The 26,136-nt window shown below is 41.7% G+C and overlaps 1 protein-coding gene across 1 annotated transcript in view; it reads right to left on the bottom strand.

The window, feature by feature from the left end:
- Window positions 1-26,136, bottom strand: part of SLC35F4 (solute carrier family 35 member F4) — a 156,555-nt gene that overhangs the window by 73,793 nt on the left and 56,626 nt on the right. The gene's annotated exons all lie outside the window — the stretch shown is intronic.

A 26,136-nucleotide genomic window follows, 5' to 3' on the forward strand; every position in this document is an offset into this window, starting at 1 on the left:
CTCACATATATATATGGTATCCCCCCAAAAATGTACACACACTTTAACAGCTGATAGCTCGATTTTGAAAATGAAATGTATTTTAATAAACACTGCTTTTATAATTAATTACTCAAAGTGTGTGTATATATTTTGGGGGACACCCTATATATAAAGAGGGATGTTTGCAACCATGAATACTCAGCTTCCTCATTTGATGAAAAGTGCACTTGATTCACAAGAACAAAAAATGGAAGATTTGGGGACAATTTCTTCCATATTTTAGCACTGAAATCCTAAAGGGTAGTGTTTAGAGAGGTGAGGAATATGGCATGAAGCGGCCTTCAAACTTTCATCTTAACGATCTTCCACATTAGACTCCATTTCCTAATGTGCATAGCAAATGTTTGAGAAAAGTCTAGTCAGCAAGTAAGACCAAACCCAAGAATCTCATAATCTCAGCTAAAAAGTGTGGCTGATGAAATCAGGCCAGACATTCTTACATAGTTAACCAAGCCTTAAAGGTAAACAGCTGGAGCCATTCTCACAAATCAAGACTTGCCAGAGGCTAAATTTAATCATACTAAAAGAGAGATCACCCAGAGAAGTCTTACCTCAAGAAAACTCGAGTAGAATAAAAGGACAGCCCTATTTGGGGGAAAGAATTGAAGAAATTCTATTTTCTTGCAGTAAACAAACCAACTGATAGAGAACAAACTGATCTACTTTAAGGACACATAGCCCCAGAGAACTAGACAAAGGAAGCACACAAAGTTTTCTGTGTTTTTTTTTTTTAATTTAAAAAAAGCTCTCTCTAAAAAGAATTACAAATCTTCTGAAATGTAATTTACACTCCAAGATTCACTTCTGTTTGACTCCAGAGTCTGTGAGATTTTCCTCTAAAATTAAGGTTCAATTGTCCAGAATAACTAATTTAGTGGATCTTCAATATCCCTGGGATGTGAAGGAGACCTATTCACTACGAGAGACAAAGCCATGGACTTATTAGAGGGTGGTCTGTTTGGAAATCAGGTTGCTTAACAGAAAACTGGTATCAAGCCTGAGCTCATTCTACTCATTTTACTTCCTTCTATTTTAACTAATATTCTGCTACCAGCCTTGACTGTTTGTCTTCATGTGAAAAATTCCTGTAACTTTTTGCCATTTTCAATTTAGCTGAATAAAAGATCTCATTAATACAAGTTGGTAATGATAATTTATCAAAATGTTTGCCCTGTGCCTCTTTCATAAGAGTGCACATTAACAGAAACAGTAAAAAATGTGTCAACGTCTCATCTAATATAAACATCTTAAGACTAAGACAGATTTCACAACTAATTGGTTTTAGACCAGCCAAGAACGGCGCCAACAGAGCCGACAGAACATGTTCTCTTTTCAAAATGCTTTTCTATTATTAATCACTTTCTCTGCAGTGTTCCATGAGCTGGTGCAGTCTAGTCCCCATTTTAGGGGTGAGTACATCTGGGCACACGAGGCGACAACGATCTGCTGTGGCCATAAAATGAAGACAGTAGACAGTGGCCACAACCAGTGAGGAGGATTTTCTGAGCCCTGATCCTACCTTTTCTGTGGATTGTTGGATACACTGTCTTTACTTTTTAAACACACACACACACACACACACACTCACTTTTTATATTAAGCTACAGTTTATATTGACTTTGCACACATAGGTATAAAACCACCCACCAGCTGTTCTGTTGAGGCACATGGCACAGCAGAGTAAAAAGACACTAGAACTTTGGAGTCAAGGAGACCAATTCGGATCCTGGTTTTGCCACCTTCCGACTCAGCAGCCCTCTCTAGTGCCTCACCTGTGAAGTGGGACTGGCAACATCACCTTCACAGAGAGGCAGGAAGATAACAGAGCAAACGCAAGCGTGGTAACTAATACTTAGTAGATGCTCCACTGTCTGTTCCCTTCTTATTAGTGAATACAGTAGGTGGCAAATTAAGTTAAATCGTTGTCCTTTACTGCTTACCCTGAGCAAGCGGCAATTTGCAAGTTTGCAAGTGGAAACAGCAAACAGCACAGGGCAGGGCAGGGCTAAGTTGACTGTGCACAGTCCTCCGATAAGCTGCTCACAAGTGGCCAAACAGACCGATATGAGTAATCCCCTTGTCCCTGTCACTAACTACTCTGTCCAAAGGGCTAAAGGTAGTGGCAATTGCCAGCAGGTGGGCAGTGAGAGAGGGGGGCTGTTATGGACAGGACCAATCCAATACCAGATCATCATTCCCCATATAATTACGCGTTAAAATTGTGCACAACTCCCTCCTTAGACTCTTCTCTTTCCCATGAACGTTAAACTTAGCAAAGGCAAGCTCCTCTCATACTCCTTTTCCCTTTATTAGCATTAGCCTCCAAAACTACTCAGGAAATTCTTTGCCATTCATTCTAAAGGGAATCACTCTAAGAAGCTGAAACTATCAAGGTATCTTTCAAACCAGTTTCATACTGTTTCAAAACTCTTTATTGTTATACTTTGCCGGTTAGAAAACAAGTGCCCCAAAGGGATCATTTTCTTCTTCAAAAGGACAGTCCATGCCTTGTTCTCTGTAAAAGGGGGAGGGGCTGATGCAGTGAACCACAGATTTCCAAAGATCCTTGGGGTTTCCTGCTGGAACTTGCCACTGCTGCCACCAGAGGCCCAAATAATAAGGCCCTGATCCCAAATATTTCTCCTCACTTTTTTTCCAGCACACAGGACTTTGAATTAGAGGGTTAAAAAAAAAATTTATGTGGAGAAATGTAAGAATCCAAAATATTACTACATGACTTTAAATAAGTGTTCCAACTTTCCAGACTCCAGAGAGGTTGGTAGCAAGTCTGGCATCTTGACCACCACTCCTGGTTTCCTATGTGGAAAGACAGTTTGGTGTATGGAAACCTCTGAACTAGGAGTCTAAAGGCCTGGTTCTAGTCCAAGTTCATATGACATTTGTGAGGGACCTTGACTTCTATGGCTTCAGCTTCTTCCACTTATACAAAAAAAAAAGTCAACAACAAGATCAGTGATTCTGATGAAAGCTGGACTGTTGTCCCAGAAAAATGGAAAAAAATCACAAAGACTGGCACAAAATACCAGGAGGTGCCCTAGCCCACAGGGCTGGATGGGCCTCCCCGCTCTAGGACACTATGGCAACTGTTCTCACGGATCCTGACAAGAAGGGGTGTCTCCTCCCCACTAGCTCCTGTTGCTCTTGTTGCAAAAGACAAGGAAGAATGGATTAAGGAGAAAGAAGCACGGGAAGGCCAAGGTGACAAGTGATCATTAGCTAGATATATTCTTCCTACACATAAACTTGGGCCTCTGTGCAAAGAAAGAGCTCACTGCTGTGGCCCTGTGTGCATTTACATAGGAAGTCAGTCAAAAGGTCTCATTTACTGTTGATGTTATATGCATGGGAGAGAGAGAGAGAGAGAGAGAGAGAACCTGCCCTGTAGTCATGTCCTGCCTAGGAATATACAGCAGAAGCTCACTGCATACAAATTTCCCAGCAGGGCTTCTTGCCCCAGAGTGGAAGTGAGAAGTGCTCCTCTGCCAGTGCCTTATCCCAGTGCGGGCCAAGGAGCAGTGGCCTCTGCAGTGGGCATAGGAAGTCACCAGCTATTCTCAGCAGCAAAAAGAATAAACATAAGAATAGGTAAGGTACAGTTCTGCATTGCCTACTAATTCAGCAATATTATGCTTAGCTCATAAAATTGTTCTGAGAATTAAATGAATTAATATTTGTAAAGAACAGTGCCTGGCACTAAGATAGCACTACTAAATGCTAGTTATTAGTGGCAAAAATCTAATTTACAAAGTAAAGAAAAAAGTGCTGGAATTCAACTCAACAGTATGGATGGAGTGCAGGTGGTACCAAAGAAAGTCTTCTTTCACTCAATAATTGGGTAAGGAGGCCAGAAACGAGAAGATATGGTAAGTCCTGATTCATTTATTTAGCGTAATAAGGAGCACTAACTTAATGCAGTTACAATTATTCTCATAAAACCCAACACTAGTTAAGTTATACATTACCTGTGCTGGCTCTCTGTTTGATCTCATTTCCCCCAGATCCATTCTCTGCCTTTCTCCGCTCTACTCAGTATCCCAGAAAGCTGACCTCTGTCATGTGGCCTCCTTCACTCACAGACCCTTTACTTGGTCTGGACAATGGGAGGCTCCAGCAGGAGGTGGAAGCAGCTGTGTTCCTTCATTCCTCTGCAGCTACAGCTCCTGTTGAGTGGCCCAACTCCCATGATCCCAGCCCTCTCAGGGTTTGGGTAACCCTGTTCCCTCCCTTTTCCCCCTCAGGCCAAGGGGTTACAACAGTTTTCTACTGTGACTAGACTCTGGATATTTCACCCTCCCTTGTTGGTCCCCTAACCCTGTCCACATCTCTAAAAATAGTTTCTTACATTTTCTTTAGTTAAATCCTTTTGACTGTGGAATCTGTTTCCTACTGTGACACTAACTGAAACACTTTTATTTTCTTATCTAGATGTTTCCTTGAAATCAGTCTCTTCTCCCCAACTAGAAGTTAGCAGAGTTGCCTTCAATCTCTTTCATGCTCCATCTCTTCCACCTCACACCTCCACTCCCACCTTAAATACAAAGAGCAATGTTCTCAAGGCACAAAGACATGGTCAGCATGCCTAGTGCTCCATTCGACCCCATGTTTCCCCCAAATGAACTAAAGAAATCATCTCTAAAACTGGACTTGCCTGTTGCAATGAGCGCATTCCAGATAGATTAGACCAATCACTCCCAACTGCAGTGTCAGACTCAACACAGCACTGAATCAACTGCAAATTCTGCCACAAAAATCAGTTACTAATAACTATACATGCATGTTATAGATATTATGCCTATGTCTAGCTATGAAAAATTAGGAAAGATCCAAGTTTTGTCAAAAATACCAAATTCTAGCTTTTTCTTTAAAGTGAGAGAAAAAGGGACAGAATCGCCAATAGGACAATGGAATTTTACAGGAAAAAGCCAAAACCTTATTTCAAAAGCTGAAAGTGTTCATGAGAGTGTCTTTTTTTTTTTTTCATTTAATACATGTTTGTTGAAGTCTTCTTTGTTTACCCTATTCAAGCAATCCACAGTACACCCGGCGTGACCTTTCTGAACACACGGGTCTGGTCATCTCCTTCCACTTACAACCCTTCAGTGGCTCTCCCTTGCCCATAGCATGAAGTTCAATTCCCTTAGCTTGATGCGGAAGATCATCTGTCTTATGGCTCTTTCCTCCCTCCCCAGCCTTATTTCACCTTTCCCACCCAGCACCCCCTCTCAGCACCAGCCATGACCAATTGCTTGCAGGTTCCTGAATATGCTCTATATTGGCTCGTATCTTTATCCCATCACACATTTTATCCCTTTACATAGGAGTCTCCCCTGGCAAATAAACTTTTTCTTCTTTTGCATCAGCGCCAAACTGGCAGATATCTCTATTTTTGCATTTGTCACACTATACAATAATTCTGTTTCCATGTCTGCTTTCTTTTGTAGAACACAAAAAAGGCAGGGCATTTTGTCATTCTACCTTTGATGACGCCTAGTATGGTATCTGACCTATGATATGGGCTCAATAAATGGATAAGGTATTAAGTGACATTTGCTTAATTTTTAAAAAACTGAATTAATGAGCATTATTTTGAACATAGGAAAATGAACATAGGAAAATTCTTCAAATACATAAGTTGTAAAATGTTGTCCAATATGCACTGAGTTGTTGTTGTAACCCCACTCCCCACCCACAATGGGCCTGCTTCTCTCTGCTCAAAAGCCACACACAATGTCTAAATCCCAATCATACAAATATTTCTACAAATGGTGACTAGGTACAAGTGTATCACCAGAAAGAAAAATATATCACGTAATACACCTAACCAAAGGACAGGAGCCACATCTTTACGTATAAGACATGACACTTATGGATATCAACTTAAAATAGAAGAGAATTGCCTACTCCGAGTTCAAAAGCAACTTGACAACTTTTTGTATACAAAAATTAGGTTATTTTTAAAAACATTATTCTTTGGCTTATCCTGAAAGGGGTCCCCCCAAAATTTTTCAGGTCAGAGAGGTGACAATCATGCATCCACAAATTAAACCAGAAATTAAAAGAGTTTTGCATTAAAAAGCACAACATAAAGTAAAAATCCCAGAGCCCAAGTAATGCTTTAATTCATTATTCATTCTTCTAAGATGTCAGCCAGACCAGCTAATATGTGTTTCCCTACTGAGAGTCTCGAAACTAAACTTTAAATTTAGGAACTCGGTGAATCCAGTCCCTTTAGAGAATGAAACCATTTTATTTGTTGACTTTGCCTACAAGCGAGAGCATACAGTCTCTGTTTAGTTTAATTAATGATGGAGAGAAATTGTTCTGAAGTGCTTGTTCTTCTTGCTCTTTATAAATAAGGCCGCCAAGGAAGAACACAGGAGATACTGGCCGCCTGTGTGCATGCACTCGTTCAGCAACCGCCTATGGCCTGTGAAAGCCCTCGCCGGGCCCCGAGGCCACCGAGATGAGTAATTCCCAGTCCTCGCCTTCAAGAGGTTCTCAGCTCAGTGGGGATATGACACCTAATCAGGTAATTACGAAGCCATGTGGGAGATTAGTGACAGAGAAATGCACGAAGTTTGGTGTAAGCCCAGAAGAGGAGTATCTAACCCACAGATGGCCGAGCAAAAGAACAGACACACATTTTTGAGACTTTAGGAATCAAGAATAGGCATGTGAGGAGTAAATCTGTAGTGAGGTGTGAGGAATGGGAAGATGAAGACGTTCACAGTTACTAATCTCAGCTCTCTCAATAGCAGAGGATTCTAGCTCATTCGCTGGGGGAGAGCAGTCAAGGACTGAGTAGGGGGATCTCTTCTAAGAGCATTGAAAGTGTGGAATCATTTTAGAGAGAGTAGGAAAGGGAGGTGACAGAAGATAAGAACACTATTGAAGAGTGGCTCTGAGGACTCAGTTAGGGGACTAAATCTGTAGGTAAGCCGGCCTGCAGGGCTGTAGGAGAGGAAAAAGCAAATAGGAACACCTAGGTTTTATGGAGTAATCGGGCAGAAGAATACAAAAGTAAGGGGGCTGCTGAGAAACCAGTCCAGCTAGCTCACCACAGGCTGGATAGGAAAGAAAGGTTACTCAGCTGTGTGTGATGGCTAGTGTGACCATGCATCCCTGGTTGCCCAGGACCAATTATTGTAGTGTTCACTTTCACCTGCCAAAGATCCTTTTCGGACAATAAATTATATGGTTGCCTAATGATGGCCAGGAAGAAATAATAAGGAAATGAATGGGTGTCTATGAAGTTAAAGGGAGAGGGCCAAAGAAATAAATAAAGGAATTATTATTTAGGAAGAGAAGGGTTCCTAGTAATGAGAAGAGAGAGAAAGTGGTCCTGGGAATGAGTGGCTGAGATGATGCAGAGAGGACAGTCTTTGGAGTTAAGGTAGCCCAGGAAATATGAAGCTATTTGGTTGGATGGGTCATTCTCATGGCTACTGAGATCAGCATTCAGTAGATGTTCAATAAGTGTTTGAGGATATGACAGAAGTTGGAATGAAAGGAAGGCTATAAATCAAATCCCAATGTTACAGGCAATAGGGGTTGGCCAGAAGAAGAGAGACATAAAGGAAGAGGGGTGTGAGATGGCAGAGATGTGGCCTGAGATGCAATATAAAATACTTTTAAAAGAGGGAGGAGGAGAAATATCAGACAGTAGTCAGGGGCAAGCCAGTAGTTTGTGGGGTAGCGTGTCCCCAGGAGAGAGGACTGGTGAGCACCACTGTGTGAGGGTTTCCATGCCGTCTGCAGAGGGCCGCAAAGGTCCCATTAGCGTAGAGGCCATGGGCTGTCTCTCAGTAAGAGAATCCTACTGAGGTAAAAAAAGGTGCAGAAACCAAATGTCAACCCAAATAGGAAGTTTGAGAGTACCAGGCAATATTTCATGGTTTTTTTGGGGTTTTTTTGTATCTTAACCTATATCTTGAAGGGATGGTATAATGAAACAAAGATGGTTCACTGCTTTACCCTTTCTGGGTAATGTGTCAATTATGTTAGTTTATGTTATTCCTTAACAATTGCTAGAAAAAGACTGGTGACTATAAGTCACCTGCACTTCCCACATATAAAATTCTTCAATAGCAATTTTTCTAAGTTGTTTGGGGCGAGAACTGTAGCTTGTCCCTACTGTCTCTCCCCATCTGTGTGGAGCATAGGGGCAGACCTTAATGAGCAACTATCCACAAGTTGTTTTGAATTTCTTGAAAATGTGCAACATACTAAATATTCTCAAAGCACCCATTAAAATTGCAAATTAAATTATCGTAACCAAATACACAGAAGGTAAAACTCAAAATGTTTCAACTCAGTGAAAAGAATTTCAACCAGTTCAACATTTTTAGAATAATTTGAAAATGTCTGGGTTCCTCTGCCCTCAAATCATAGCTTGGGGTGAGGTGGAGAGCAGACAGTAGAAGAATTCTGGGCCTACTGACTCAGGAGGGAAGGGGGCAATTGTAAAAGGAGTTGGAGAAAGGTTCATCCCAAAACCTATCCCAGTGAAACAAGTCCTTCCTGGATCCCCTTCTGGCCACCCCTGTCCCAGTGATTGGTAAGCCTGAGACACATGTCCTTGAGCATTCGGCAGAGTCTCTTGACAATGTCCTGTCCATTCAGTATTGACTTAAGGACTTCCATCTTCTCAAGTGCTGACTAGGGGAACTCTCCTGTGTGAAAAACCTAAGCAATCCAAATATCACTGTCTGAGTTAGGGGCATCTGTGAAAAATGGTAGCAATATGGATGTGCTTTATTTTATTTCTCCGTTTCATTATTTAGATCCACATGCTTCTGCTGCAGTAGATATCTAAATTTATCTCATAAATCTGTCAAAAATCCCTGCAGCTGCAACTATGAGTTCAGCCAACAGATACAAATAAGACACCAGCACCCTTTCAAAAGGATTTTGAATCAAAATGTCACATATTCGGGGCAGTGGTGACAGGGGTGGAGCTGCTAAGGGAAAGTATGATATTTAAATTAAAGTGGCAATGGGAGATGCCTCTTGGGAAGGGGACATTTTCTCTCTCAGATTCCTAGGAGAGACCTTGATAAGACAGAGGAGATCATTGATTGAAACCTCCTCATTTTAATGAGGGAAGGATGACAACCCAGAGCTTTGGGTCTGTTCGAAGACGCACAGGAGGTCCCAGGTGTGAAGCAGAATCCTCAGGACAGGCGTCAATGCTCTACCTTTCACAGCCTCTTCTTTAAGAAATGGGTGCCAAGCCTTCATCATTTGGAGATGATGCATCCGGGGTTTCCACTAAATACTCCATGACTGCCATGAACACCTGTCATTTTTTGACCACCAAACATTATCCTAAAGTCCCCTGATTCCTTGTGGAAACCCCTCTCTCCTACTAGATTGCCTTGGTGGGAGGGTTAATCCAGGCACGTGCCCCTCCACTGTGGAAGCTAAAGCCAACTCTGGAGTTTCGCCTGCAAAAGGCATTTCTCCCACCCCACAGCAGCCGGGGAAGACATAGTTGGATCCAATGATTCAATTCTAGCCGTCGACCCAGCAGAGACTGACAGGTGGTCAGTTCCACCCCTGAGACTTAATACCTCTCCATCCTAAGTTTGTGTTTTGAGCACTGCCTTCTATCCAGAGTTTTCTTACATCTTTGCAAGATACAGGGAATATTCCCACATGTGGCAAAAGCAGAGAAAAACGACAAGTCTGCTGAGATTGGGGTATAAACAGTTGACAAAGTTTTGATGTCATGCCAGTATTACCTTGGGATGAAAAGTATGGACCGTAGAGCCTTTCAAATGAATAGAGAAAGTTTTGATTCCAAGACAAAATCTAAGATAAGTTATAAAGAACCAACACATACAGATCTAAGGCTAAAACCAGGATTAGATTAAAATTTAAGAGATAGCAGTGAGATCAGTATAAAAGGCATTATCTATGCCTCAATGTTAATTTTTAAAATCTTTCTCTATATTTACTTAAATTCAGTGTTTAGTAGTTTCATAATATTAAATTTTCCTGTTTGGAGCTTTATTTTTTGAAAAATAACAGTGGGTGGACAAAGTGGTAAAATGAGGAAGAAAAAAAATCTCTCTCAGGCAAAATATCACCTCTATCTATGTATGCTTTGCCCCTAGTATGGCCATGATTGAAGCCTGATCCCTGATGTCAGACCTGAGCTGTAGATTCCATTTCTCTGATAAGTAAACCCTTTGACAAACTGTCCTTAGAACCTGCGGTGTAATAAACAAGGGTAGTAAAGTCATGATTTATATCTAAATTAGAAAAACACTTACTCATATGATAGCAAAAGCTTTTATCCAAAATGCTGTAGAAGTGAAAAATTGTAGCTGGTGGTAATCAAAATACACTAAATGTTCACACATATTGCTTTATGTGTCAAGTGCTTCATCCTAAGGTTTATAAATCAATATGTTGAGCCAACAAGTCTTTGGGAACCAGAAGTTGAGCCCTTCGATTGCAGTAACCAGACAGATGCCCCACAAATAGAGTGAAGGAGCTTCAGTCAGAGCAGCAGTTTTACAAGCTGGGTTATGGGAATGCGATCAGGAATCCGCTCTCTCCAAGGAAAGAAAAATCTATCTACAAAGAGAGTCCCCCAGAACATCATACAGTAGAATACTCATACACACAAACAAAAGTCAACGTGCATATCTAACACAGACAAGTCATTTTCACAGGCTGCATGAAAAATTTTTAAATTTATCCTAAGATTAATGTTGTATTTGTAAAACAAGCCATCTGTGGTTTGTAGGAAAAGTGGTGAAGTTTGTGAACAAACAGATATGAAGTGAGCTTCAGGCCCGAAGGTGGCAGAAAGGGCACTGAGTCCTTTATAAGTGTGTAAATATGGAAAACATCCAGCCTGTAGATTCGTAAAATGTAGGTAACTTATCGCTGGATGTTGCTCCCATCAGGACCTGGGCTGTTGGCTTTGCTACTGTTGAGTGTGGGCCTTGGTCCCACCACCATGTCCTAGATGTGTGCAGGCGATGTCAGAAATCCCAGCTTCTCAGCTGACTGAGTTGGAAAGTATGTACTTTAAAAATGAAAGTTCTATATTCAGAAGTCAAGACAGAAATATGACTATAATTTTTTAAAAAATACATTTCTGCTACAAGGAAGTGTCAGTTTTCTTTTTTTTTTTTTTTTAAATTGTCTAGGACTATTAAAATCAGCTTGTATGGTCAAAGATAAGTAGAGAGTTTCAATCAACCAATTAATTTAGAAATATCCAGAATAACTTGTGGAGGGCAGTCCAGTAGATGCAAAGGAAACAAGACTGAACTTAGAGGGTATATGTTGGTAGAAAAAACAAGCATCTTACATTTTCAAGAGTGATGTGTGTTTAAAAATAGTAGAACACTTTTTCCATTGATACAAACACCGAATCTTAAACAATTTTAACCTTTTAATTATAGAAAATTTTAAGCATATAAAAAGTCGAGAGGATAGTATAATGAACTTCCAAGTACCCTTCAACCAGCTTCAGTGATTATCAATTCATGGCCTACACATGATATAGCCAAGGATTGGGACAGTAATCTCAGTGTATTAGAAAGGATGATACTATTAATTATTTTCCAAAGGAACAGTTTAGCTTCACTCTATTACATGGCTACCACCCAAAATTTTAAACTAGCTATTTTAAGAATAAAAAAACAGGTTGAAGGGAACTGAGAGATCATTATCTAATCAACAATATCTCCCACTCAATTCAAGACCCCCTTACCCAACATCCTCATACAGTGTAAGGAAAGTCTTTCTAGAAACAATAAGAATTACTGAAAACTCAGGACGTCTGCCTTATGAAGCAGTGGGTACCCCATCCCTGGAAAGGCAGAGATATAGGCTGGAGTTCAGCAAACACTTAATATAGGCATTACCTTGGAGATGCAGGTTCAGTTCCAGATCACCACAATTAAAGCAAATATCGCAACAAAGTGAGTCACATGAAATTTTTTTGTTTCCCAGTGCATATAAAAGTTATATTTACACTATACTATATTCTAGTAAGTGTGCAATAGCATTCTGCCTTTTAAAAATGTACATACCTTAATTAAAATACTTATTGCTAAAAATGTTAACCATCATCTGAACCTTTAGCAATTTGTAATTACAATAATAACATCAAAGATCACTGATCACAAAACACCTTAACAAATATAATAATAGTGAAAAAGTTGGAAATATTATGAGAATTACCAAAATGTTACAGAGACATGAAGTAAGTAAATGCTGTTGAAAAAATTGCACCCATAGATGTGCTCAACACCAGGTTACCACAAACCTTCGACTGGTAAAAAATCACAGTATCTTCAAAGTGCAATAAAGAAGAGCGCAATAAAACAAGGTATGCCTGTATCATGGAATAGTGGGAAGAGAGTGTGCTGGGGAAACAAGCAGACTTGAGTTTGAATCCTAGCTTTGCCAGTTGGTAGTTGTGCCAGCTCTCAGAGTCTCAACCCTTCCATCACAAGGTCGCTATTAGGATCCAATGAGATAACATAAATAAAATGTCTAGCACACAGTAGATACTAAATAGACACCTCTTTCTCTCGTTTCTCTTCACTCTCAAAATAAGTTGCACATAATGACAGAGAAAACACACACAGATATAAAAATATTTTACTAAATAAAGTCATATACACATATAATTTTTCAGTCTTATTTTAGGATAATATTTACTGAAATGTTAAATTAGTAGAGTTTTTCCTATGGCTAGACTTTTCCCTAGACAATCCACATGTAGGAAGGGTTGGAGAATACAGTGCTTTTATATCAGAATATTAAACTGGAACAACACAGGGAAAATCACTCTAGAGATTTATACAATAAGAATTAAATCAGTTTTCTTTGTTCAATCACATTCTTATGCTATAGAGAAAATAACAGATTTGGAAAAAGGAAAGTTTTTGATAGAAAGGAAGAGAATCCCATTCAAAGGAAATGGGGGAAAATCCTAAAATAGAGAAATCCTTAATTACCCTCTCACTAGCTTAATACCCAGCTCCAATGGTATAATATTTCAAATTAATGACTCCCAGGTGCTTTCATTGCCCATGAACCTTCAGTATAAAATAAGTTCTCATGTAGCCTTGTGCCATAATCAGCATCTTTCTGAGGAATGGCTGGCTCTCCCTACTTTCCAATACTCATTCCCAATGTGGAGATTTTCTAGCAGCTACATGAAGCATCATTTTTATTCTATATGGAACCAATGTTTTGTTTTGTTTTGGTTTTTTAAAAAAGACCCTTTTGTAGAAGTAGCTGCCATATGACAAGTATTGACATCTCTGGCATATACAATACAACATGCTGGAGCATTTGAGAATCTCTGTGGATGTGATTTCTCATCTAGGGTGCATAGGGCTTTGATGACTTTGCTGCAGACTTTTTTCTTCTTGAATATTGTGCTCTGATTTCCCTCCTTTTACAGATGTCCTAAAGTCATCAAAGGAAATAATGATTCTATTTTTGAAGCCTAAAATCATTTATTGAGAGTGTTTCAGTTAGCCTATGTTTCATAACAAATCAGCCCAAAACTTGTTGGCCTAAAACATTTGTTCATTTGGGTTTTTGCTTTTGTTTGGGGTTTTTTGTTTGTTTGTTTGTCTCATGATTCTGCAGGGTAGTTGGGCAGTTCCTCTGCTGGTTTCACCTGAGCTCACTCACACAGCTGCATTTTTCACTAGAGAGTTGGTGGGGCCAGAGGTTCAAAATGGCCTCACTTGTGTCTAATAGCTGATGCTGGCTGTTGGCTGGGATGCCTCAGTTCTCCATTTCACCTCTTATTTTGCAGTAGGCCAGACTGGTTTTCCTTCCTGACTCTTTCAGGTCAGTGTCCTTGTTCTAAGTGGTCTAAGGCAGAAAGTACAAGGCTTCTTAAGGCCTTGGAAGTTGTATGACATTATTGCCATGGCATTCTATTGATTAGAACAAGTCAGAAGACCAGCCCATATTCAAAGACAGGGAAATAGAATCTATCTCTTAATGGGAGAAGCAGCAAAGTCTCAGTGCAAAAAAAGTCGGAGAAGAAACATTAAAGCCATTTTTGAAAATGATCAGCCACAAAGGGTTCTAAATTAGCATTGCTTCAAATTAATGTCTTGCCTTTTTCAGAAAAAACTAAGCCTGTTTCTCTGAAGCCCGAGCACAGCACACTGCCTCTGGCTGGGTTCTCTTACGAGTCAAAATCCAAGCCTTTGCTTAGAATTGCAACACACCTCTCAGTGTTCTGCCTGTATTAATAATCCATTAAAGGATAAACCCTCACTTGCAAGTAGAAATCCTTTTAAGGAAGAAAAAGTTTATTTTTATTTTTTTCACAGTAACAATATATATGTATTTTATAAAAGAAGAATGTAGAAAAAATCTAGTTCAATCACATACAATACCAGCAACTGTCATGCTTGGAGGGTCCATGCAGGAAAATCTTTGAGATCCACAAGTGGAGAATGTAACTGGGGTGGCAGAGTGACCATCAGGGCACCCCCATGATGTTGCCATGACCACATAGCAGCCTCTCCCACATTCAGCCGCCCCCAACAAAAGCCAAGAGCAACTGAACAGCAAGTGGGTGGCTCGTGCCTGGACTGGAACTCAGAAACCAGGAGCTCCGACCTCTCCAGCTGCTAATTTTTGAGCTGTCCTCTGGCTGTGGGCCTGACTCTTATGTCTCTGCCCACAGGGTATGCAGAAAGCATTTTAGATGCCTCTGATAAGATAAAATAATAAAATATCAGAGTATGATTTCACCACAATTTTTGTTACTGCTAATCAGTGGGACATTTTAAGAGATTGCAGTGCAAATGGGAACTTGCCTTAAGTTTTCAAATATTTCATTTGGAAAAAATAAAATCATGAAGTTATTATAGAGCTTTAACAGCCAAAATTTGGTTCCATAGGCATCACACTAAATTACAGTGAGAAACACTATACGTATTTTTCTATAAATTTATGATTCATATCTTCCTTCTTAAAAGATTATATGAAAGATATGTCGAGGTGTCAGATGCCTGCTTGGTGTTTTTTCTATTGACTGGTTGTTGATCTTCCAAATTGGCTACAGCCAGTGATCATAAATACCTGGGAAGATATATCATCACAGTAGATCTCTGCTCCTCCAACCTATTTCGTATTTTGCACCTGCTCGGGTTCCTCAGTTTATTCTTTTTCTCCCTTTCTGGGTTAACTGATGACATATTTTATTATTTTGAAAGAACATAAGCTCTGCCATCATCTCTTGACTTTAGACTGTGAATTATTTCTTGCATTTAAAGAATGTGCAATGTACAGAACTGTGAACAGAGAGCTGGAAAGGAGTTAATAGAGCAGTTGCAGCAATGGTAACATGACTCAGTCAGCTGTCAGGGGTTAAATGCATGTGGTGTAGAGAGCAGTAGGTGACCAAAGGCTCCGGTTTTAGAATACTCAAGTTCAGACCTCAGGCTCTGACATATTATCCTCTCTCTAAACTCTCCTCGAGTAACATAATGCACATTTTATTACTGTAAGCCCTGCTACATTGGGCTTTCTCAAAGAGTGATGAAATGCTAACAGCTCCACAGAATGTAGCAGAACAATGGAAACAAAGCCACGGATGAGCAGAAGCTTGGCACTCACTGCCTCCAAGGGCAGAGCGGTTGAATTAATCTTTCCCAAATGCAACTAATTGAATCTCCCAGTCCAAAGTAAGCAGAGGTAAGGCTTATTAGATTACAATACTCATTACCTGGGAAAGGATCAGCAAGTACGAGGTGTGGCTGGAAGAAAGAAATTCTGTTGAGGCAAAGATTTACACACACTGAAACTCTGAGCAGGGAAAATACAGATAACTCATTTCCACATAAAACTATTCTGAGAGGTGCCCTAACTATGCCTGCAAGTGAAGTTTCAGTAATCTACGAAGCTAATTTCCCAGTCCAGAAACTCTGGTCTCTCCCTACCTTCGAGGACATTGGGATAGATTTCACTCCTGAGGGGTAGGTACCACCTCACCTGCACTCGCTCATCGATTCCACAAATTTTCATTGACCTATTTATATGGCTCGTGTCCATCACAATATCGCAGGGAGTATAAATCTGGACAGAAAGCGAACAACCTCTGTCCTAGGAAGAGTCACCAATGTTACAGCTAAGACAGCCTTTCCTCCAAGCAAATGCACCTGGCTCCCAGCCCTCCCTACCCTCATGGACTCCGAGATTCTGGCTACCTGAACCCAGGCCTCCATCCAATTCTTCCTTTGTTTTTTCCCTCCTGGCTGTGGATTCTTATCGGCCAGGACTTGACTCTCTCTCTTCCGTATCCTGCCACATACTCTCTGGAGTCTTTGTGGCTGTCTGTGTTCCGGTGTAGATCATTACATGCAAAGGTGTTTAAAAAACAAACAAACAAATAAACAAAAAACCCCAGACAGATTTAATTAACTTGCTTTTCAGCTACATTAACTGTTGTTTTGTTTATTTCTCAAAAATTATTAGAAGTCTGCCTCATTCCACTAGATTTGCCATGCCAGAGTAGACATAGACAGGCTTTGTTTTATAAATGTTTAAATTTTCCATTTTTTTTTTAAAGTTCCTGGCAGTGGTGTAACTCAGGAGAAACCTCAGCTGTGTTTTGGGCAGCTTTCCTCCAGACTAACCTCAAAGAAACAATTTCCACTCTCACTTTACAACTTATAAAAATAATACAATCAAAGTTCCTTTTGTAATCAGCCCATAGATGGTGGCCAGGCTTTGTATGTGTGACATTGTGTCTCCTCTATATAAAGCCTGTCCTGGGAACATTTGTGGCTTACGCGCCCTGCCGGGAAGTGGGGCTTCTGGCATCTGAGGACTGGACTGGGGAGCAGACACTTGGGGACAGAGTTCTCAGGGTGGCTTCAGGTGTTCATGCAATCACCTGGACTCCTAGGTGTTGTAAAATCTCCACAAGACACTCCACCACCATCCACCAGAGGGTCCTGCTCTTGAGAAGCTCTATCCAAGAGCTCTTAGGGACCCAGGGAGCAGAAGGACTCACAGCACATTAAGGTTTAGCACTTTGCTAATTACTCTCTCTCTCCCTTCCTTTGCTTACTGGGAATTTTCTTTGTGTGGTAGAAGTGAAAACAGTGCAGCATTGGTTTGGAGAGTTGTTTTTAACCACACGACTCCTAGGTCTGATTGGGAAGGGCATGTATTCGCAAGCAACTTTGGGCTAAAAACCAGAATCCAAAGATCCTCCCTTTCTGGATCAAACTGCCCCCTGTGGGTTGTGTTGCAGCCGGGCCAGCAGGGATGCTTGGGGACTGGGGGACCGAGGCTCAGTGGGCAGCAGTGGGAGCCTCAGCCCAGCCCTGGGCGTGCAGCGTGCCTCGCCATTTATTACCTCCTCAACCTGGCCAAGTTTCCTCATCTACAAACCAGAGGTGATGATTCCTACCTGGCAGGTTCAGTGTAACAAGAAAACTCACCGACGTGGGGTACCTAGCAAGGAGCAGGCTCTTAGCAAATGGTAGCTCTTGTTATTGTTCATTTAAAAAGCAAGGCAATGATAACCTGGCTCTGATGAGACTTTCATACCTATTTGAAATAATTTACTAAAAGCCACAATACTCTATTTTTAAGAGATTTTAAAAAACAACTGTCATTATTAGTCACATATTGCACTTTCCAAGTAGATACTGACATAATTTGGGCCATATATTTCAGGACTGTGGGTAAGTTACTTAACTGTTGTTTTTCTATTTCCAACAGCATGCATATTTTGTCTCAAATTATGCTGAAACGTTTAAGCTGCCTAAATTCTAGCCACAGGAGATCCACGAGGAATGCTTGCTGGAAGAATGATAAGGCTTAGAGAGTCTAGTGTTTTGTTTGTTTTGGGGGGGTTGTGAAGGGGAAGGATTGCTTGCTTTTTCTTCCAAAGCTCTGTGTCATAACAAAATAACTCAAGGGATAGATATTATACAAATACCATTTATTATCCAGAAATACAAGGACAGAGAAAATGTGCTGTAAAATTTAGGAAGGTTATTATGAAGGGGTGAAGGGTGGAGTCTGGAGTGCATGAGCCATGTCTGAGTTCAAGCCTGTTCCTAAGGGCTTTGCAGCAGCTCAGTTAGGGGCAGTCTGGCTGAGCTCTTGCCATCTCCTGCCCCACACAGGGAGAGGAACCTGGAGGAAAGCCTCAGTGTGGAAGCTTTTGAGATAATCCACTTTATTAAGTACTGAGAGTCATGGGGAATAAAATTTTTTTAAAAAGGAGATAAACACGTGAGTAGTAGTGCCCCCTAAACACTTGTCTTGCTCTCTTAAAGGTTGTCTCAGAACAAAGGTCTGCTTTTATGATGCACTTAAATAAAAAGACTAAGGATGTAAAGCCAAGAAATTTTGAAGGCAAATGCTCACTGCACTGGGATGTACTGGACACCAGGCCATCGAGGGCCTGCTAAAGTCAGTGCCTTCTTCCACAGTGAGAAACTCGGGGACCTGCTAAAGTCGGTGCCTTCTTCTGAAATGAGAAACTCATCCCCCTATGGCTGGGGATGAAAATGTGAAGTCCCCACATTTCCAACAAGCTCTCCAAAGGGTTGGACTTTGTCTTACACACAGCACTAAGCTGCTTCTAATTGTGACCCTTTTCCTTTCACATTTTCATATGAAATATTTCAGACTGATACAAAGGTAAAGAAAATGGTATCATGAACCCTCAGGTACCCATCACTCAGTTTCAACAATTAGCAACCAATGGCCAATCTTGCTCCATCTCTACCCCTGTCTATTTCCCCTGTCCCTGGAATATTCTGAAGTGAATCCCACTTCATTATATTACTTCATCCACAAATATTTCAGCATGCATTTTTTTAAAATTACAATTCTATCCTTATACCTAACCACAATACTATTATTAGGCCATCGAAAAACATGAATAGTGATTCTTTGATGTCAGTAAATACCCAACTCTGACTGCCCTTTGCATAATTATGCACAAGTTAATTACACACAAATCAAAGCATCCACATGAAAATGACAGCTGCCACAGAGACCCCAAATCTCTGAACAATCTTTGTTAAAATTCAATTATTGATAGGGAATGGTGTCTAGCACACGCTTCTAGAAAAAAACCTATTTCAGTGAAGAAAACGATCCACTTTTAGGAGCATTTGCTTTGCCCAGTGAACTTAAACAGTACATTGAATCCACCCACTTAACTTGGAGTGATGGAATGCCTGCACATGGAAAAGTGAAGCATGATATTTTTAGGCTCAAGTTGTAGAACCCTCCGTCTGACCAAGAAAATACAGAAATCTAAGGAAGCCAGCTTGACTGGGCCAGCACTTGGCTTAGTTGTTGGTTTTTTAAAGAAAAACTGTCTGCTGATTTTTCACTGGTAGGTTAGAAAAATCAAGAATATAAACTAGTGAAGCCCAAACTACTAAATACATCTAAATGTTGAGGTTGCTTCCACAGTATATTAACAATTTAGACCTCGGGTGTGTATGTGTGTGTGTGTTAGTTTTATACAGTTTTATCATGAGTAGATTTGTATGACCACCACCACAGTGGAGATGTAGGATTGTTCCATTATAAGGACCCCTTGTATAGAAACAGTGTTGGTTTTTCTTTAACGTACGGTTCAGGAATGACCTGTATCGAAATCATCTGGGGGGCGGCCAGGGGTTGCTTATAAATCCCAGGACCTCGCTCAAGAGCAGCCAAGTCATGGGTGCAATGGGCTGTGGCTGGGAATTTGCATTTCAACGAGCTGCTAAAGGAATTTTTATTTACATTAAGTTTTGAGAACTTTTGTTATATTTCAGCATTCTGGGTATAATATGTCCATGTTTTACTTAAATCTAGGCCTGAAGAGATCTAGAACTTCTAAATTTAGGTGCAATCAAACTGTTGCATCTAAATATAATAAATCTAGCCCAAGCTCACATGGAAAGGCTATTTTGGATTTTGGGGAGAAACACAATGTCTATAATTTATGTGGCTGCATCTAGAGTAAACTAAAATTACAAAGTTTTGACTATAAATTCACTCCCAAATATGCAACACAAAATATACCTGTTTGCTGGTTCCTACCTGGGCACTGTGCTTGGTACTTTACCAACACAAGGTATTTAATACTCACCCTAATTCTATGCTGAGGGTCTTAAGGTCCACATTTTTACAGATGAAGAAACAAAGGCTCAGAGAAATAACGTGTCCACCAGTTACACAGCTAGTACTCAGCTGAGCTGAGGTTAAAAGTCTGACATCAATATTCATACTCTTTCCACAGTGCCAAGAGGATTCAGATATAAAACAGGGGGCAGTTGAGTTAGATTAATATGAACACTCTCTAAATTTCCTATTTTGTGATTGAAATTTTATCTTCATTAAATTTTGCTGCTCTTGTTGGAAGTAAGATTATGATGGGATAAGGCAGTACCACTCAGAATATCTATTACCAGACTGCAGCAAAGTAAGTGCAATACAGAAATCAAGAGCAAACATTTAGAAACGTTCGCAGCAATTTGACATTGCTGTGACATCCAAGTGAGTGATCAGTGAATTTGCGTCCTTGAAGAGAATATAGGCCAGTTCAGAATGCCAAACTCGCATAATGAGTCCCATGCGACTCAAGCCACGTGTTGGTCATATTTGGCAGGACCAGGTACCAGTTTGTGATGGATTGGGAACAAAGAATTGGTCCTTGAAAAGCACTGGGTTCTTCAATTGAAAATTGTAAAGGTCTAATAGATGCACTTTGCTTCCCATTTTTCCATGGTGCAAGGTGGACATCAGCTGAACAGCCTCTCAGAAGCTTCCCAGCCTTACAGAGTCCACAGCTGTCTCCTTTGCTGACACACCAAGGTGCCCCCGGACCACCATGACCATAACACCCACTACGGCTCACAACACATTCTCTCACAACATGCCAATGTGTAGCATGTTTGCTTGGACAACCCAGGAGAGGAGGAACCAGAACACAAAATTCACTCCCAGGTCCCCCACATGTGACATGCACCATGGCACCTGTGTAGGAGCGACGATGTTAATTTATGAGCAGTTTCTGTTGTTATTGTCGGCCCTTCCTTTGGCTGGCTTTCATTATTAGTCCAGAAGCCTTTTGATTTAAAATCTGACAGCCCTTTTCTCACCTGCTCAGCTCCCCCCTGTCTCCTTTTACAACATCATCATTATTATAGCAGCTATAATATACTCAAAAGTTATGTGTCAAATGTGGCACAAGAGGATTTATGTAAGTTATTTCATTTAACTCGTAAAAGCTACATAAAGCACATATAATTATCCCCATAAGAGCTAAAGCTTAAGGTTATTTTTTCTGGGTAACATGGTTAATAAGAGGCAAGGCAAATATTTTTATTTCAAGCTCTATACTCTTAACAAACCTTTAGATAGATAAATATTCAACATTATTAACATCTCCATGTAGTAAGTAGCAGATGTCTCCACTTTACAGATGAGAAAATTGAGGTACAGAGAGGGTCAGATAGCCAGTGACAAGGCAGATAAGTTCTCATGACTCAGAGCGATGACCTTCAGACCAGAGCTCACTCAGAGAACGTATTTTCCCTTTTGTGACTACGAAATGTCCCACTCTGCTGTTTGAAAGTCATTATTTGTATCATCTAAATGGAGATATATTTGTGGTGAATATCTCAGGAAGGCAACAGCAAAACAAATCACTTTACTTTCAAGTTATGAATGCCTAGAGCTCTGGCCTGTGTTTTTATTTTGGTTAATATTTAATTTAGGCTCCTTGCAGGTGAATGCAGAATGAGACTGTAAGACAAAGAAAGAAGTCTGAATTACCTTACAAGGAGTAGGGTAAAAATAGAAGGGTGTTAGTTCTCAGAAATCATGGGTGATATGTTAAAAATTCTATGCCCACCATGAAAATATCATGTAGTATTTATGTGGATATTGGCAGTATTTTGAAGCAGAGAATTTGGCCTTCATTAAATTTTTAATAAGTCGATATGGAACACTGAATCCACACACTGAGATTCTAAAAATAAGCCCTTAAAAAACATTGTCTCTGTGTTGGTGTGAATGCGTTGTTTTTTTTCTTCATAACCAGGCAATCCATTGCTTTTTCCAACTCTTAGGGTAGGGAAGTAAGATTGCTAATGAGCCCCCTGCTCCGGGTCCCCAGACAGGTCATTGCTCTCGTCCAGTTCCACCCACTCTTCCGATGGAAGCCGGGTACTCAGTGCAGTCCCTAAAGAGCAACTCTCCAAAGAGGGAAAGCTTCTTGGGGAGAGGTGGAGGTGGAGGCCTCTTAAGAAAATGTCTTACATTTTAATGGTTTTGATTTTATTTGCTTTTAATTCCTAACTAATCCCTTTCACAACAATTTGCTGACTTTAGAGTTTGTCTAGCTCTGGCTGGTGTGTTCAGCGGTTAGAGCATTGGCCGGCGCACCAAAGGGTCGAGGGTCGATTCCCAGTCAAGGTCACGTACCTGGGTTGGTTTCGGGTTCGCTCCCTGCCTCTGGTTGGGACCCCTGCGGGAGACAACTGGCGGAAGTGTGTCTCTCACATCCATGTTCCTTTCTCTCTCTCCCCCCCCCCCCCCCACTCTCTCTGAAAAGCACTGGAAAAAAATATCCTTGGGTAAGGGTTAAAAAGAGTTTGTCTAAAAGTGTAACTCAAACTTGCTCTCCCAAAAAAGGAGTCCCCAACCTTATTAACAACGCCCCTCCACCCCCTCGAGCTTCCACCGTGTGGAGGAAGGTGCAGGCACCTGGAGTCCAGCAGTCAGCTCCTACCAGGTGAATACTGGGCATTGAGGTGGCAAGTCCTGTGTCTGTAGGGAGCCCAATATGGCCTTCACCTGTCAGGATCTGAAACAATCATTTCCTGTTTTAAGAAACACTGAGATCTCAGTAAAGTACATAGGATCCTGCTATAGCTACAGCAGAAGTAGGAGTGCAGGGATGCAAGACCTTGAGAAGCAGCTAAAGGCCCTATGGCAAGGGGTGGTCACATAAGCTGGGACCCTCTCTATCTGAGCCCTGGTACATTGCTCCTGCCATTGTCCTTACGCCTTCCTTCAGACTTTGGGACCCTGAGGGGGCTCGTTTTACCACTGAGGACAGCAGGGAGAGATGAGAGACTGCTTCTATGACAGAGCCAAGTGTCTGTGGTGGGCTGTGTGCCTGTGGGCTCGTTCTGCATGGCACTGTTTCTGACGAGCCCTGGCAGCCTCTGAGGAAGGGGTGGTGTCTGCAAGGTGGTGTGCACAACCTTCCTGGGGCAGTGTTCTGCCACAGCCAAGCCCCACCTCCCCCTTCTATCACTGAGAGCTCCCCCTGCAGGAGCAACCACAGCGTCTTTCACCTGGTTGGGTCTCCCCAACACTTGGCCCAGCAGTATGTGGGCAGCCCAAGGGTTCTTAACTCTCTACCAACTTCCATGAGCCTTACAGAAAACCATAGGTGCCTTAGAGGTAATCTTCCATACCCTCTGAGGGCCAGAGAGATGGACATGGGGCAGGGTTTGCTCCTTTCTTTTTCCCAGATACCTCACACCATGGTCTTTTCAAACCCCATAGGCATAGCTGCATCACTGGGCCTTCAGACTCCTCTAGATCAGATGCAGGTATCCATTGCTCTTGCCCCACATGTCCTCCAATTTCAGGGAAACCATGTTGAACTCCGCCCAAAGAATTCTCTCACACACACCACCCCGAGGGCAGCACCAGGAAGGGACAATATCATTCAGCTCAGTGAACGTCCAGCCAGCTACCCAACCTCTGGTGACTCTCTTGCTGTCCCTTGCTCTTAGGTGGAGGAGAAAGAATAGCTTTTCTTTTCCATGAACACAGGCCTCCCCCCAGGTTAGACTCCCTCCATTCAGCCCTATTTTCTGGGGACAGAAGGCCTGTGCCCGTTGCACTGTAACTGGTATCTCTGGGTGATCTTGGCAGGAAGCTGTCCTCAAATGGGGCCAGCTCATGAGCAGCTCTATGGACTTAGAACATGTGCAACAAAGATTCCCCTTCTCTCTCAGATTTGGTGAAATGACCAGGACAATAGAAGAAGTCCCTCTAAACATCTTTGCATAGAGATAAGATGCTTGGCAATTATTAAAGCAATGCATTTTAAGTATTCCCAGCTTAGATTCGGTCCCCTGCATCCTTCCTCCGGTGTGGTTTATCACCCAGGGAGGAAGAGAGTTCACATTCAGGACTTCATTAAGGGGACTCCAGGCTTGGCAGAGGAACCAGATGAACTGAGTTCCTGCATCTCCTGCTCAGGGCCAGCTTCCCAGGCTTAGGACCAGCGCCATCGCACAGAGCCCCGTGCCTGTGGGCTCAGCATTCTGCTGTTGCCATCCTGAAATTCTTAATAAGTTTTGGAAATGGGGCCCTGCATTTTCACCTGGTAGCGGGACTTGCAGATTTTGTAGCCATCCTGCTGGCATTAGCCTGTCCCATGTACCACAGGCCTCAGGGCCTCCAGATAAAATGAAGGTAAGAAGCAATGGAAGAAAAAGGAAAGTCAGCATTGTCTGGTCCGAAGAATCATGGGAGGACAAGTCAGGAGGCAGCAGATGTAGGAAAGCAAAATGCTCAGCAGTGTATCTTGATTTCTCCTCGACTCCCTTTCTCCGGGCTTCAGTCCCAGAGAAAGGGAGGAGTGAGAGCAGTGGGGGAGCCAGAAGGAAGAGGGGTTTCAACTCCCAGAGCTAATCAGAGACTTGGCAGGAGACTCAGCCTGTCCCTGACCAAAGGGGGCTGCCCTGCAAGGTAAACTTGGTGCTATGGTGCAGGTAGGCAGAGGCGCTCAATGCCCCGCTCTCCTGGCCAGGCTGGCTCCAGTGCCCTGTGGAGTGGAACAGATGTTTCCTCCTCCCAAGCAGGAGCAGACTGGAAAGCCTCCAGCAGACCCCAATTCAGCAACCCTCCAACCCACCCTGAGCCTGCCAGGACAAGGTCCTATAAGCGCCCCCTCCCATCACAACCCAGAAAGCATGTCTGAGAGGGGGGCAGAAATAGGAGAGGCACGCATGATCTAAAGGGCCTCTTTTAAATGATGGTCCAATCAGTTTAATGTGGGGTTCACAACTATTTCCCCCCCAACTGCCTTGCAAGTGAGAGGGAAGCACAGATTGATTATAAACAAAAATAATGGAATTACATTTCCTCTGCACATGCACACTCATAACCTCATTACATTTTATGCTGTATCAAGCACTACATTAAAATTTTAGTTATCCAATCTAAAAGAACACAAAGATGACATGTGTAAGTAAAATCCACACATCAGTCCCCAAGCTTCAGTTTAGTAATTCCAAATTTCTCCTTACCTAAACTATTCTTTACATTTTTTTCAGCTGTTTTATGTAAATTACTTTCACACGCATTGTCTTAATTAACCTCGCAATAGCCTGCAAGGCAGGTAGGAAAGATACCATTGTCCATATTTTGCAGGGGACCTGGAGATGCTAAGTGACTTGTCCTAAGTCAGGGCCATTAGAGGCAGAAGCAGAAGCAGACGGGCAGCCAGGCCAGGCTCTGCGGGCAGTTCTCTTTCTACCACGCCATTCATGCCTGCTCAGCACTTTATAACCAGGCTGCTAAAAAGCGATGAATATGAAAGTGCCTTTCTCTTTCTCCCTCTGCTAATCCACTTCCCTTGATGGTTAGGAAACTTTTCTGGGCAGCTGCTGTTTTCTATGTCATTGATTTCTGCTCTGATTTTATATTTCCCTTCTTTCTGCTTACTTTGATTTCATTTTCTCCCTTGTGCTAGCCTCTTAAAGATGAAAGCTGAGGTCTTTGATTTGAATGCTGTTTTGAGCCACAGGGCTTTGGAATGTTTTGTCATGCGGCAATGGACAACTATAACACACACCTTTTGGTCTCCCTGCTGTGTGTTTCTCAGAAAAAGAGCTGTCTTGGTTGACTCCACTGTAAACTGACTTACCTAAAGCACCATGTTCCAAGCGAAAGCAAACTAAAATTCTAGCTATTTCAAACATCAGTCCTCTTGGACATGATGTGGGGAAGCTACACATTCAAGGCTCATTTACAGAACAGTCATTTTCAGCACAAGTATTTGAAATT

The sequence above is a fragment of the Miniopterus schreibersii genome, assembly GCF_964146895.1.
Source record: "Miniopterus schreibersii genome assembly, chromosome: 1".
NCBI lineage: Eukaryota > Metazoa > Chordata > Mammalia > Chiroptera > Miniopteridae > Miniopterus > Miniopterus schreibersii.